Genomic DNA, 13,151 nt, shown 5'->3' on the forward strand with positions numbered 1-13,151 from the left:
GGTGCAAACCTTGGCTCAAACCCTGAGATGTATTTAACTCAAGTAGAGGTAGAGCCAGGAGGGCAGGAAGGTGTTTAGTAAAGGAACCTGAAATAATGGTATGACTGACTATGTGAGCACACAAGCAATCGGAAATCACATATATTTACAAGTAATCAGTTTTAAGTAGGTGTAAGAAAAAAAGCTTAATCATTCCTGCCAGGAACTCGTTCCTCTTCCCACAGATGTCACATCTGAAGAGAAAGACACCCGCTTCCCTAATTCACCCTCACAAGCCCTCTAGTCTAATCATGGGAGATGCAATCTAGCGCTCAGGATGCATTAAGTTTCCACAGCTCCTTCACTACCAGGCTGGGCTCCGCTTGTGAACAGAACATTATTAGACCCGAGAGCTACGAGCTGTGCCCGAAGGATGCGCCAGGCCTCAAGCATCAGAGCCTCTAAGTCATTCACGACTGTGGCCCCGTCAGCGGCTCCTCCCACTCAAAACTCCGGCCCCGGTGGGCCCGCGCCCGGGGACAGAGCCCGTGCCCCGGAACACAGGGCGGCCGAAATAACTCTCCGGCAAAAGGGTGGGGTTTCTGGGTGAGGAACGTCAATCAAGGGCTCCTGAAGCCGAGTCCTTGCTCAACTTCACACTTTCCTGAGCCCGCGCTCGGGACCCCCACCCCGCGGCAGAGCGGTATGCGCCCTGGAAACGGGCTCCTGGTTTCACGCGTTCTGCTCAGCGCTGGATAAAAAACCGCGGGCTGCGGCGGAGAAGCCTGGGAGTCTCCCTCACCTCGGAAGGGTCCCCGCCTCTGGGGCGTCCAGCTCCGCGCGCCGGCCGGGACCCTCCGCACCGCAGGCGCCGGGCCGGGGCGGGGCGGTGACTCACGCGGTCGCGCGCCGGGGGCCGGGCTGCACCTCCGGCCGAGCTAGGCGAGGGGCTGCGCCCGCCCGCGGGGCGCATGCGCGCTGCCGGGCGGCGCGGCTCCCGCCTCCTCCCCCGCCCCGCCCTCCCGGCTCTCGCTCTCTCCTCGCCCGCCGGGTGCTGAAGTTGGGCGGATGGCAGCAGAGCCGCTCCGCTAGAGGACCGAGCAGCCCAGCCTCGCGCCCCCGGAGCCCGCGGCGCGCTGCCCACACTTCCAAGCCACTGGGTAAGATGCTGCCTCTGAGAGCGAGCCGTGCTAAGTCCATGACATCAAAATGTCTGCTTTGCACCGAAGGATGGGTTTTGTAAAGGTGGGGGGCGGGGGAGGTGAGGGGAGAGGGGGCGGAGGGTGCCACCGCCTCCGCCGCGGCAGGGGAGGCTGCGGGCGCGGGGCTCGGCGCTGCCCGCGAGGGAGCGGGGGCCGCGCCGCGGGGCTGGGAAGTTGAAGCCCGCGTTGCCGCCGCCGCGCGGTCCGCTCGCCGCCCTCCGGCTGCCGCGGAGGGGCTGGGCGGCCGTCCTGCCGCCCCGGTAGCCCTCGCGTGGGTCCTCGGCGGACCGCCGGGCGCCTTCGGGGACCCGGCGGCCAGGGCCGAGGGCGGCGGGGACCCCGCGGGGGCGCGCGGTCCTCCCGCGGGATTCCGTGGTTGGTTGTGAGGAAGCCGAATGTGAAATTAGTGTCCGACCGACCGGTCACCTCGGGGAGCTATTTTTCTTTTTTACCTTTGGGAAAATGCACTACACAGGTGGGGAAGGTGTAAGCAGAGGGATTGCAAACATGCATACCTTGAGCAGCGGTAAAATATCGGAGGTGTGTGTGTGTAGGGGGTGGGGGTCTCTTTTGTTCCTTGTCCTCCCCTGAGTCGAAGGAACACGGGTACTTTGGTGCGGGGTTCGGGGTCGATTTCACAGCCACCGAGGGGGCGAGGAGGAACGTCCACCAAACCCCAGCGGCCGGCCGGGTGGGTGTACCCGGGACTCTCCTGCTGTGGGCGATGATTTTCTTTATCGGTGGAATCACAGTTTAGTGGCTGCCTCCTCTCAGCCTCCCTCCTCCTCCTCTTCTTGTGCTGCGGCAGAGGCTGGGTGCAGACACTCGGCCGTTTCCTCTCCTCCCTACCTCCTTGTCTCCCTGAAAAATGTCGGAGGACGTGAGGATGGCGGAGGGACAGAGCTGGCCGCGGGAGCCACGGGTCGGGGGATGCTCCTCGCGAGCCCGAGGCTGCCGGTGGCGCGTCCCGGGCAGCCCGCGTCAGCCTCCCAAGGCGCTGGGCTCCTGGGCACAGAGCAGGGGTCGTCGGGCGAGAGAGTTGCTCAGTGCGGGGGCCCCGCCCTGCGCCCTCCCCCTCCATCCCGAGCCTGGGCACCAGCTCACCTGGGACAACCTCAGTGGATCCGGCGACACTGCCCCTGGCCCCTGTCATAGTTTTCCCAACCTCCCTGGCCCTTCCATAAACGCTTCCTTCTTTAAAAGAGTCACTTGGAAGGTCTGTCTCGAGAACTTTGCAGGCTTCCCATAGGTTTTTCTTTCTTCTTCTAAAAAATTGTTTTAGAGCAAGATCATTTCCATCATGGGATGGCTATCACACATCATAGAAATCTTATAGTTTGGTTCCTATTTAAAGGAAGCATTCCTTAGACTGGATGTCATCCGCATTTCCGGCGTTCATACATACTGGTTTTCCAGGTGATAAGCCTTTCTGAAAACTAATTGGGGAAGTGAGAAACAATTTTTACTCTTATAACAGAAAACAATGTTTTTCTCCTGATTTCATAGCTGTTAGAAATGTGTATTGAATAAGCTGAAAACTGAAGCACTTTAAACTGTATTGGTTTCTAAAATCTTTTGTGGTAATAGTAGCAGGTACCCATGAAATATACATTACAGTATTCATGTCTAATGCAAAGATGTTTTATACTCATTAATTCAAATGAATGAACAGTTTGACCTCCTCCAGTTAAGTTACTGTTATTAAGCTATTTCTTATGTTACCATGAACTAAAACAGTAATTAGCACACTCATAGGAGAGTTGATTTATTCACTACTTTTATAATCTTAAAAACTGTATTTAGAGAAACTATGGGAGAGTACTTCATTTGCAATTTTAGAGACAAGGAACGTGTTTATTATTACAAGAAGATCGGACGGCATCATTTACTAAATAAGATGACTCTCCATGGCAGTGACACTTGATCCCAGAACCATGGGCATCATCTTTCCGCCTAAATTTGTAGCCTGTAAGATTAAGAAAACCACCTAATTCAGAGAACAAACAACATAAGGTGTATGTTGTGCCAATTTTGACCTTTTTGCTCTGGTTCCTTGGTGTTAAGTCACCATGCAAGGGAATTAACAAGGAGACTTAATTTGCTGCCCCTATTAAATTCGAAGGCATCCAGCTTCTCCTCAAATAGGTATCTCTTTGCTTTTAGGGATAGTCCTACAGGGTCCTAATTTATTTGAATTCATAATGTTGAAAGTCTAAGTCATTATCATTCCTGTGGACTTCCTGTACTTTGCATAATAATGATGACAACAACTCCTTAACATTTCCTACCACTAGGGCCAGGGGCTTTGTAGACCAGGATTAATTTATTATTATTATTATTATTTTTAAATCATTTGACCTTATCATAACAAATAAAAGTAAATTATCTAAATCTAAATTGGTAAAAAATTATAGACTCACAGGCTAAAAAGTAAAGCATTTAACTGTTCATCTACACTTGTAGAGATAATGCTCTTCGTATTTGACATCCATTTGCTGAAAGACATGGGCTTTTCTGGAAAAGTGAAAGGTAGGCAGGGACAAAGAGAAATGGAGCCAAGAGGAGTAGGAATCCATCCAAGGGCATTTCTTCTGCTGAGAATGTTTTTCTAATAGTCCAACTCTTCTTACTGACAATGAAGATACTACACAACTCAGAGGGGGAAATGGAATGACCAGTGTCTACCCAGTGAATGAGAATAACGCTGTGTGATGTTAAAAAGCTTTTTATTTCCCCTGACTAGTATAGTTAAAGTATAAATGCATTGTAGAACAGTATTGTATGACATTTCCAGGAGGGTGTCCTGGATTTTCAGAAATATTGTAAGTTTTTATGGAAAGCTTAAAAAATAAAGCCAGAACTTTCAATGTTAGATTGACTGATATTCTCACCTTCCCTAGCCCTTCACATCTCCACTTTCCTCTCAAAGACTTTCCTAATATCCAAAGAAAGTCATTAAGAGAGTTATTCCTGCTATCGTGCCAACACCTAGCATAATATGTGGCAAAAGGCAGGTGTTAAATAAGTATTTCTTCAATGAATAAGCTTTGCAGAATTGACATGGCTCAGGAGAGTATTCCAAGATTTGGGATTACATTTTTTAAAAGCGTTTTTGCTTATTACCAAATACACTAGTTTGAGATCAAACGATTGTATTCATGGTCTTTGGGAGGAAAGAAGTTTTAGAATTGTCAATTTTTGAATATGCCCATATTTAGTATAGCATTTATCTAATTTTTTGTTTCAAAATTATAAAAGCGTGTACTTATTTTAGATCTCCTAGAACACAAAAATATATGAAACAAGAAATTAAAATCCCCAGTGGAAAGGCATGGATATTATGAACAAGGGCTTGTGTCAAGTTATCTTAGCTCCTCCATTTAATAGCTGTGCTGCCATGGTCAACTTACTTACCTTCTCTGAGCCTCAGTTTCCTCAGATACACAGCAGAGATAAAGACCCACCTCCCAAGATGTTTCAACTATAAACATAATGCAATGTATATAAAATACTGAACATGTGCCTAGCATGTACTGAGTACTTGCAATTATCCCAATGCCTAAAGAACTGCTATTGAAAATATAGGGTAGTTTTTACCACTAGTTTTGTTTCCTGTGTATAAATGGACCATTTTTTGAAGAATTGGAATTGTATTGTAGAATTTCACATTTCCTTTTTTAAAAATTAACATTACTTTGTTGGTTTTTCCCAAGAAATTAAAATAGGTTTTAATACAATTTAGTGACTGAAAAGTCATTCATCTTATAGATGCCTTAATTTATCCATTCTCTTATTTTTTGGGTTTTATGTTATTTCCAATATTTTGCTGCCTTAATTAATGTACATTCTTATGCCTAGATTTTGTCTCCATATCTGTATAACACTTTTGCAATAGGCTTGATGCTTAGAACATCTAGTTCCTGCCAACAAAATACCATCTTTAAGAAATCCTTGCTAACTTGATAGATGAAAATGATATTTTTCAAACTTTCATTTCTTTGATTACTAACAATGCTGATAAGTTTTTGACATGCTTATAAGAAAGTTTCATTTATTTTGTCTTTGAGGTAGCTTGTTGCTTATAAGCAAGTTTCATTTATTTTGTCTTTGAGGATAGCTTGTTCAAGTCTTTTGCCCATTTTTCTATTGGTATTCTGGTATATTTTCTTTTGGGGGGGGTGCTAAAGTTAATTTTAAAAAAAACCAACAGAGGCAAGAGCAAACAAAAAGGGTATGCTTAGGGACATGTGACAAAGACTATAGAGATCATGTGACTGAATCAGACTGTAGCTCAGCTGGAGTGGAGCAAACATCACCAAAGGCTGGGGCTGGATCAGCCACAGGATCAGGGCTGCCCTGGTGTCCATCACAGGCTGCCACTTGCCACGGTGCCTAGGCTTTCTGAAGTGCACTGTTCCTTTCAGAACCCAGAATCACTTAATAGTTGGGGTCTGTCATTTTTCTCTCTGGGTACTGTGCCCGTATACTCACACTCTACTAAGGAGAAGCATGTAGTTGGCAAGTTCCCGTATTTTCACAGATTGTTTCTGGCAGTTGCCCATGTTGTAGGAGAACTTCGGAGTTTTCCTGAGATAAATGAAATTGAAAGGAAATGTGGGTGTAGATGAGGTCCTACAGGGCACTAATAGAAATTTCTTATCAGAATGAAATCAGTTAAGTTTAATTATAAAACCAGGTCAGATTAGAATCGTATCTTATCTCAAATTTTAAGCTGTAAGTGATCTTAAATATTTAAAAAGTGAGGATCTAATCTAATCTCTTAGTGACTTCTGTCTGTAGTGTTTCACATGATTCACTGCTCTTGTAAGTTCCTGGTTTTGACTTTTTGAAATCTATGACTGACAAATTTGGTTTCAAAGCTTAAATACTTAATTTGAAGAATCTGTCAAGTCCCTTCTATATTAAACTAACCAGAAAGTGTAAAATCTTAAAATTATTTTTTTGCTCCAATTTATCAAATAGGGTAAAACCTCAGTAATTCAGAATCAACAAACCTGGAATTTATAATAAATGGGGAGTCCCAGTAGTAGAAGCAAATGAACATAACACCATGTTTCAAATAGAACTGAATTTGAATTCTTGCTCTACTATTTACTAGGTATATAGGCTTTTTCATTAAATTATATAAACGCTTCAGACTTAAAATTCTAGCATGAGTAATAAACACCTGAAATCTCTCTGAATTTCTTAAACTCTGTATTTGAAATTAAAAAAAAAATCTCTGTATCAATACATGTAATTTTATTATAGACAATGTGGTTCACAAAGCAAATATTTACTTCCTTGTATTAGGTCACAGGCTTTTCATAATACTGCTGATTGGCTATTGAAATACAAAGGGTATAATCCAAGATCTGTGGCATTACAATAAAACAGACACAACCCAAGGGAAATTATGACATAAATGAAATGAGCAGGTAAGTGTTTATTTCATTTCTTCAATTATTTCTGGGCTTCCCAATGGTATAGTGAGTTAAATCCAGTGAAAACTCTTATGAAAGTTGGTAACACTGTCTCTATTTATTTTTAGTCTCAATGAAAGGCAAGGGCTTGTTTTCAGTGTATTACAAAAGGCTATCTTGCCTAGAGATTTTCATAAGTCAATTTTGGTTCTAGGAAGACCATCCCATGCCTCCACCCTGTTTCCCACACCTCTACTTTTAATTAAAATCATATTTGAAACTTTGCTATATGAAAAGCAGCAATCTATATGATTTAACTTAGGGGATGTGGAAAAGCATATGGAAAATAACCCCTGAATGAAAGAGACATTTTTTTAAAAACAGAGAATGTATGTCAGTAGAAAGAGCCCAGGTTTTGGATTCAAATAACCAGAGATTTAGCCTCAGCCTTGTTAAGTCTCTTTCTATCATCATCTGTAAAATTGAAGTCTGATTGTACATACCTCAAAAAAGTTGAAAGAGTAAATGAAATTATGTTTATAAAAATGCTTCATTTGTTGGCAGTCATTGTGCAAGTGTTAGATGCTGTTCTAGAGTTGAATAGTTAAAATAAATCCAAAAAACATCATGTAGATAATAAATGCTTGAAGGGATTTTAATTTCTTGCCAGTATTTGTCTTAACTAATGGATCCTTATTAATGTTGAAGTTGCTCTCCATGTATTTGCTGTTATCCTTTCCTGACCAGCTTGTTTAACCAACCAGGTAAATGAACATTCATTCATTCATAAACATTCTGGGGCACCTATAATGTGCTAGGCTCTGTAATAAGATTTTTGGATGCAAAAATTAATTGAACACGGCCCCTTTCCACAAAGAATTCACATAAGAGTTTCTGCAACTTATTTTGCTTTTATCTAGTGAGCCCTGATCATTCTAAATTTACAAGTCATAACTAACTAAAACCGAGAAGTAATGAACAAGGATCTCTTTCTGACTCAGCAAATTTAGGACAATCTCAAAGTGTGGATGTCTCTACCCCTAATAAAAGCTGCTAAGCAGAGACACACTGAAGGGGAGGGGAAAGAGGAAGTAGCTCTGTGGGTGGATGATTGAACAGCCATGTAACAGCAAGACCGGAAGCTTAACCCTCTTTGTGAACCCACCCCAACTCCCAACTCTCCCATATTAAAGTAAAGACAATATCTACATACATCTGTACTGTGCCTTTTTTCCCCCCTCACTTAACAGGCTACCCTGGGTAATCATCGTAATATAATTTAAGGTATGTTAAAATATTGGATATATTAAAATGTAATCAAAGGAAGAGAGTGATACCTCCACGGTCCTTAGGATCCCATTTCCCATGCAATAAAATACTATAACATTTTTTCCTTCTTTGGTAATCTTCTGTAATATAGTAAATTGACTAGAAATCCAGAATATTCTTTTCAGATCATAAAAAAAAATTATATTTGGTTTTGGAGAAAGAAAACCATGTTCAACACTTACTTGTTGATATTATTAGGGTGATCCCTAAATCTAACTACTAGATTCATCTTGATCTAGGAATATTTGATATTGTTTATAAAATAAAGGCAAAGACTTCAAGTCCTTCCTAGCAAATGCTGTGAATTGACTATTAATTTGCCTGTATATGGTAATGAAAGACTGACATTATGAATGAATTAACTTGAAGGTAAGCTAAACCCTCAATTCAGCCACTAAATTTAACTTGCTTGTCATTAAACCTTTAATTGGGCTGTTAATAAGTAACCATATTTGCTAATTTGCAGTTTGAACCTATTTATTACTCAATTTATTTCTACTCACCACTATCATCCAGGATTTTACCTGTGACCTGTGAGTTTAGAACGATCAAGACTCACTAGATAAAAGCAAAAGGAAAATGAATATCTTTCATGAGAGCACTAAGGTCTAGACAGGCTATAAAGTTGTACAATAACCTATATCACATACAAAATGTTATAACTAACTGAATGCTATATTTTGAATTGAAGTGTTAAATACCATAATGTAAATAGAAGTATTTATATACTCTAGTATGAATTGGAGGATGATTCCCTACCTACTGCATGGGTGAAATTTGACATTTGAGTTTCCCCTTTCTCCTTTTCTATTATTATTATTAGTAGCATTAGTTGTATAAGCATTATTCTAAATAGATAAATTGATAAGGAAGGAGTATCAGTTCTTTTTGTACATCTAATACTTTACAGGGAAAAATATATGTTTATTTTATAAATTTTTTTGCCTAACATTTAAAACATATCAAGAACTCAAACATTAAAACTGTCAGAGAGAAAAAAACAATGCTGGTGTTTTATTGTCTTCCAGTCATCAGGAATAAACTGGCCTGATTGTCATATCTCTGCTAGCTTATGAGTAAATATGTTGGCAGTTTTGATTCGAGCTTACAGCCCATGTTTTCTTCGTCTGCACATGTCCAATAATCTGAATTTTTGCTGTTGAAGAAACATTTTAGACTGAATTACCTTTAGTAAATCCAGTGTCTAATAACCCACCTATATTTGTATAAATGATGGGTTTAGTTGAAGAATATCTTCATATATCATTTCTAATGCTGAAAACCAAGAAGTAGAGAAATCCTTAATATGGAAATTGTCTCCAAAGTTTAATCTTTTGTAAAGATGATTTTATGTATCAGTGTCTGAGTGTATGTGTGTTTTCCCTTTTTGTTTGTGGTTTAATAGCAGGAAACAACTGACCAGATGCCTGTGTAATCATAACCAAGTGATAGGAAAGATACACACTTCAGAATATAAGGGGAGGAGCCAATAAGATAAGAAGGAATGTCAGGTTAAAAAGCAGGAAGGCTAGGCTCAGAAAACAAGACCATTATCTAAAAACTCATTATGTCTTAAAAGTATAGTATCATTCACTACATTATTATGTAACTGCTGTATTATGTAACCACTTCCAGTTTCATGAATTCGTGTGACTTAATCTTAAGAAAGTAATTTTTTCCCATTAATTTAGGAATTTCATTGACTGAACATCTGAATAATGCAAGTGATATTTTGTGAGGTAGAATTTCATTAAATACATGTTAATTTCAAGAAGGAAAAAAGGCAAAGCACTTTTCTTGATCTGATATGGGTTATGTTGAATAGCTAAAAATTCTTGTATGTGATACTAAAATTCACTCACATTCATAAAAATTCTCCAGATTTTTCTTATCAAATGTAACTATTCCTAAGTCCATCTTAATGAAATAAATTTTATTTTTGTATAAAGATACCTTTACATTTTGCTTTAAAATGCCCGCCATGAAGAAATGCGTGTGCTAAGCTTTGCTTCATTTATCAGTGGGACAGTGCAAAGATTTAATGTCTAAACTATTTATTACAACTTTGAGGCAGTGACAAGTGGGCTTGGAAAGCTTATCTGCTCATTGCTACTGAGATTATTTTTAGGGGAATGTGGATTTATGCCTTAGTAGGATCACTGAAAGTAGTTACTCAGTGAAGCTGCTGATTACAACCAAAATCACACTTGGCTACCAGCCCCAGAAAAGTGTTAGAGTTCAGAAAAAAAAGAAGGAGGTCATGTGCATGAGAGCTAAGCTCACAATCTAAACAATTAAATTAAATCGAAACGGACAGGCAGAAATAATGGAAAGAGAGAATGATCTTTCTGTTCATCTGTAAATATGGCCTCATGGATCTGCTTTTCCAAGTGTTTGCATTAAATTTCCAAGTCTTTTTCTGGTTCTGCTAGTCATCAGTTTCACCTTCTTTGTTTCCTGCCTCCTTATTCATAATTAATGAAACTAACTAGGGCCTTTCTCTATAACTGGGAATAGTAAAATCAAATAAGCCACAGCCAGGGCCTAAGGATCCTAAGTACTACTTGAAGAAAGAAAGTATATATGTAAATTGCTGTTACTCTTCTATTCCAGGAGAGAAATAAAGTGCTGTGAGAACTCAGGAACTTTAGATTAATTTTAGCTGCCAGACCAGGATCTGGCAGAAATTTCATAGAGGTTGTGGCATTTTCTCAAGTTATTGAAAGGCAGAATTTTGACAGGCAAAGAAAGTGCCTTCCAGGCTCAAAGACAGTATAAATAAAGAAAGGTGTAGAAGTAAGAAAATTCAAGAAGTACGTTGTGCAGGTTTTCCAGAAGTATATAATAAGCACAGGAAATCACAGGAAGATATGGCCAGAAAGGAGACAGATGCTGGCAGACATTAATACCAAAGCAAAAAGTCAGAATGGCTCTTGACAGTCACAGAGTGAGTGTCCTGGGCTCTGTATCTGTAGGGAGTGAGCTGTGTGAGACTATAGCAGGTCTACATGTAGGTAGGAGAGGGCAGCAGGGCCAGGATTGCAGCTGTTCAGGTGGGAAGAGATGAGGTCTGGATTGGGAAGTGCCAAAGGGCCCAACCTAAGGCCATGGAGATGACATTGTGAGAACATGTTTGATTTGGAGCCTTTAGGACATGGTCACCAGTGAGATGTAAAAGATGTTAAAGAAGCCTTAAAGCCACATGGAGGGTTTGAGCCTGTGTGTCTGAATAACACAGATCCCATCAAAACCTGTAGAAAGCAAACTGATGAAGAGGTTAGAGAGGAAATAAGCCCAGTTTGGTTTGGGAAAGAGTTCGACATAGCCATCAGAGTTCTAGCAGATGTTTAGTGAGCAGTTGGTTAAAAGTCTAGTTGATTCAGTAGAAGCAACAGGTAAGACTTTAGGCTATGTCAATAGAGGCACATAGTATCTAAAATAAAGTTGGTGACAGTTCTGTCCTATTCTGCATATTCAAACCATAACTGGAATTATTTTGAATTTCTTTCCTTTGGGACACTATGATGCAATACAGATGGTAAAATTAACAAAAACCAATAATTCATTAAAAAGTGATTGGAGGAATTTGTGTTTCTTAACCTGGAATAGAGTGGTTCCCCTAGAGAATATGTGCATTTCACCATTTGGAGAAGAGCCATGTGAAATGATTAGACTAATTTAAAATTGCCCCACTGATATATTGGGAACAATAAAACCAAATGGCAAAGTTGTAAAGAGATGACATGTGTATTGCCCCTGGCATACACTTGGCATTCAGTGCTTCTCATCTCTTAATTGTTACTCTTAAGAACAGCATTAGAACCAGTGGACATCATGCCATAGAGATAGATTTTGCCATCCTATTGGAAATAACTTTTTAACAGTCAGAGCTGGCTGGTTAAACTGTCTGCCTTAAAAGGTGGTAAATTTGCTGTCAAATGCTTGGTGGATGAACACTTGGCAGAGATGTTATGGAGAAGACTTAAGGACTGGTGTGTGTGTGTGTGTGTGTGTGTGTGTGTGTGTGTGTGTGTGTGTGTGTGTCTGTGTGTCTGTGTGTCTGTGACAGAACTGTGAGGCCTCATTCTAATGCTGAGGTTCACATGGTTCCCGGGAATGTGGAATGCAAACTCAGGAATAAAATATGAAAATCTTCTACTTAGAGGTGACAGTAGTAGGTGATTGCCAAGGGAAGAATGCAAAGAGCAGTGAGCTTAGAATAGAGTCTGGAGTATATCTGCATTGAATGGGCATGTGGGAAAAGGTGGAAGCTCAAATATATCCATATATATATTCATAAGTAAGATGGTCAGAATAGAAAAAAATGTTTAAGAGAAAGAAGACACTAGTATGAAATGAAACCAAGGAAGTGGAGCTGTTCTCAACCAATTTTATTCATATTTATAGTAATCTTTCAAAAACGATTCAAAAAGGGAGATAGGTTTAAGAAGGAAGAGCAACTGAGTTATTTCATGTGGCAGACAGGGTAAGATCAGGACCAAGGCAACATGTTATATTTTGCAATGAGGAAGTTACTTGTGATTATCCAGAAAGCACTGGTGATTAATGATTTATACATCATCTATTTTGAAAAGGTTTGAAGCAGCTTAAATAAAAACGCTTTCACAAAGGGCATTCAAAATGAAACAAACTAAAGATAAGCCACAAAAGTTAATAAATGGAGGAGAGGGATAAACAGCCACAAACATGGATAGGATTGTTACTTTAACAGGAGCAGTACATTTTTACCTTAGGGTCTGGCTGCCAAAATAGGAGGGTTACAGGACAGGTTACCTGTAACTCACTGGTTAATGAAAGAAAACAGTTTTCAGAAGAAATTCAGAAGAATTTCTATTGCCTGGCACTAAATTTTCTGAAGCGTATATCCCATAGATTCTTCAATAGGAAAGGTAAGTATGACAATGGGTCAGCCTGGAGATGCAGGCTTGCTTTGAGTTGCTGTTTATTTTTTAAGCCCTTGAAGGTCAAGTATGTTGTGTTAGGATGAAGTCTGGAAAAGACTACTTAGGCATCTGAAAAATCAGAATATAAGACAGCATTACAGAGGAGGACTATGTAGATGTCCTCTAGATGGGAGATACTAGGAAAGTTACAGGAACATGAGGGAGAAGGGGTACTGAGAGCCTTACAACCTCAGGTGCTTTGACCTTGCCACTCCCTCTACCTAAAAAGCTCTCCTGATCTTTTTCACCATTCA

General features: G+C 40.6%; 1 protein-coding gene across 2 annotated transcripts in view; it reads left to right on the top strand.

Moving 5' to 3' along the window:
• The first annotated feature begins 978 nt into the window (after positions 1-978).
• The window catches only part of RGS17 (regulator of G protein signaling 17), an 84,055-nt gene continuing 71,882 nt past the window's right edge, over positions 979-13,151 (top strand). Inside the window, exon 1 of one of the 2 annotated variants that reach the window (XM_036911887.2) lies at positions 979-1,139. The gene's annotated coding sequence lies outside the window, so the exon portion shown is untranslated. The remainder of the gene's footprint in view (positions 1,140-13,151) is intronic. The other variant, XM_057489082.1, reaches the window with a different exon arrangement.

This window comes from Manis pentadactyla, chromosome 12, assembly GCF_030020395.1.
Source record: "Manis pentadactyla isolate mManPen7 chromosome 12, mManPen7.hap1, whole genome shotgun sequence".
Lineage (NCBI taxonomy): Eukaryota > Metazoa > Chordata > Mammalia > Pholidota > Manidae > Manis > Manis pentadactyla.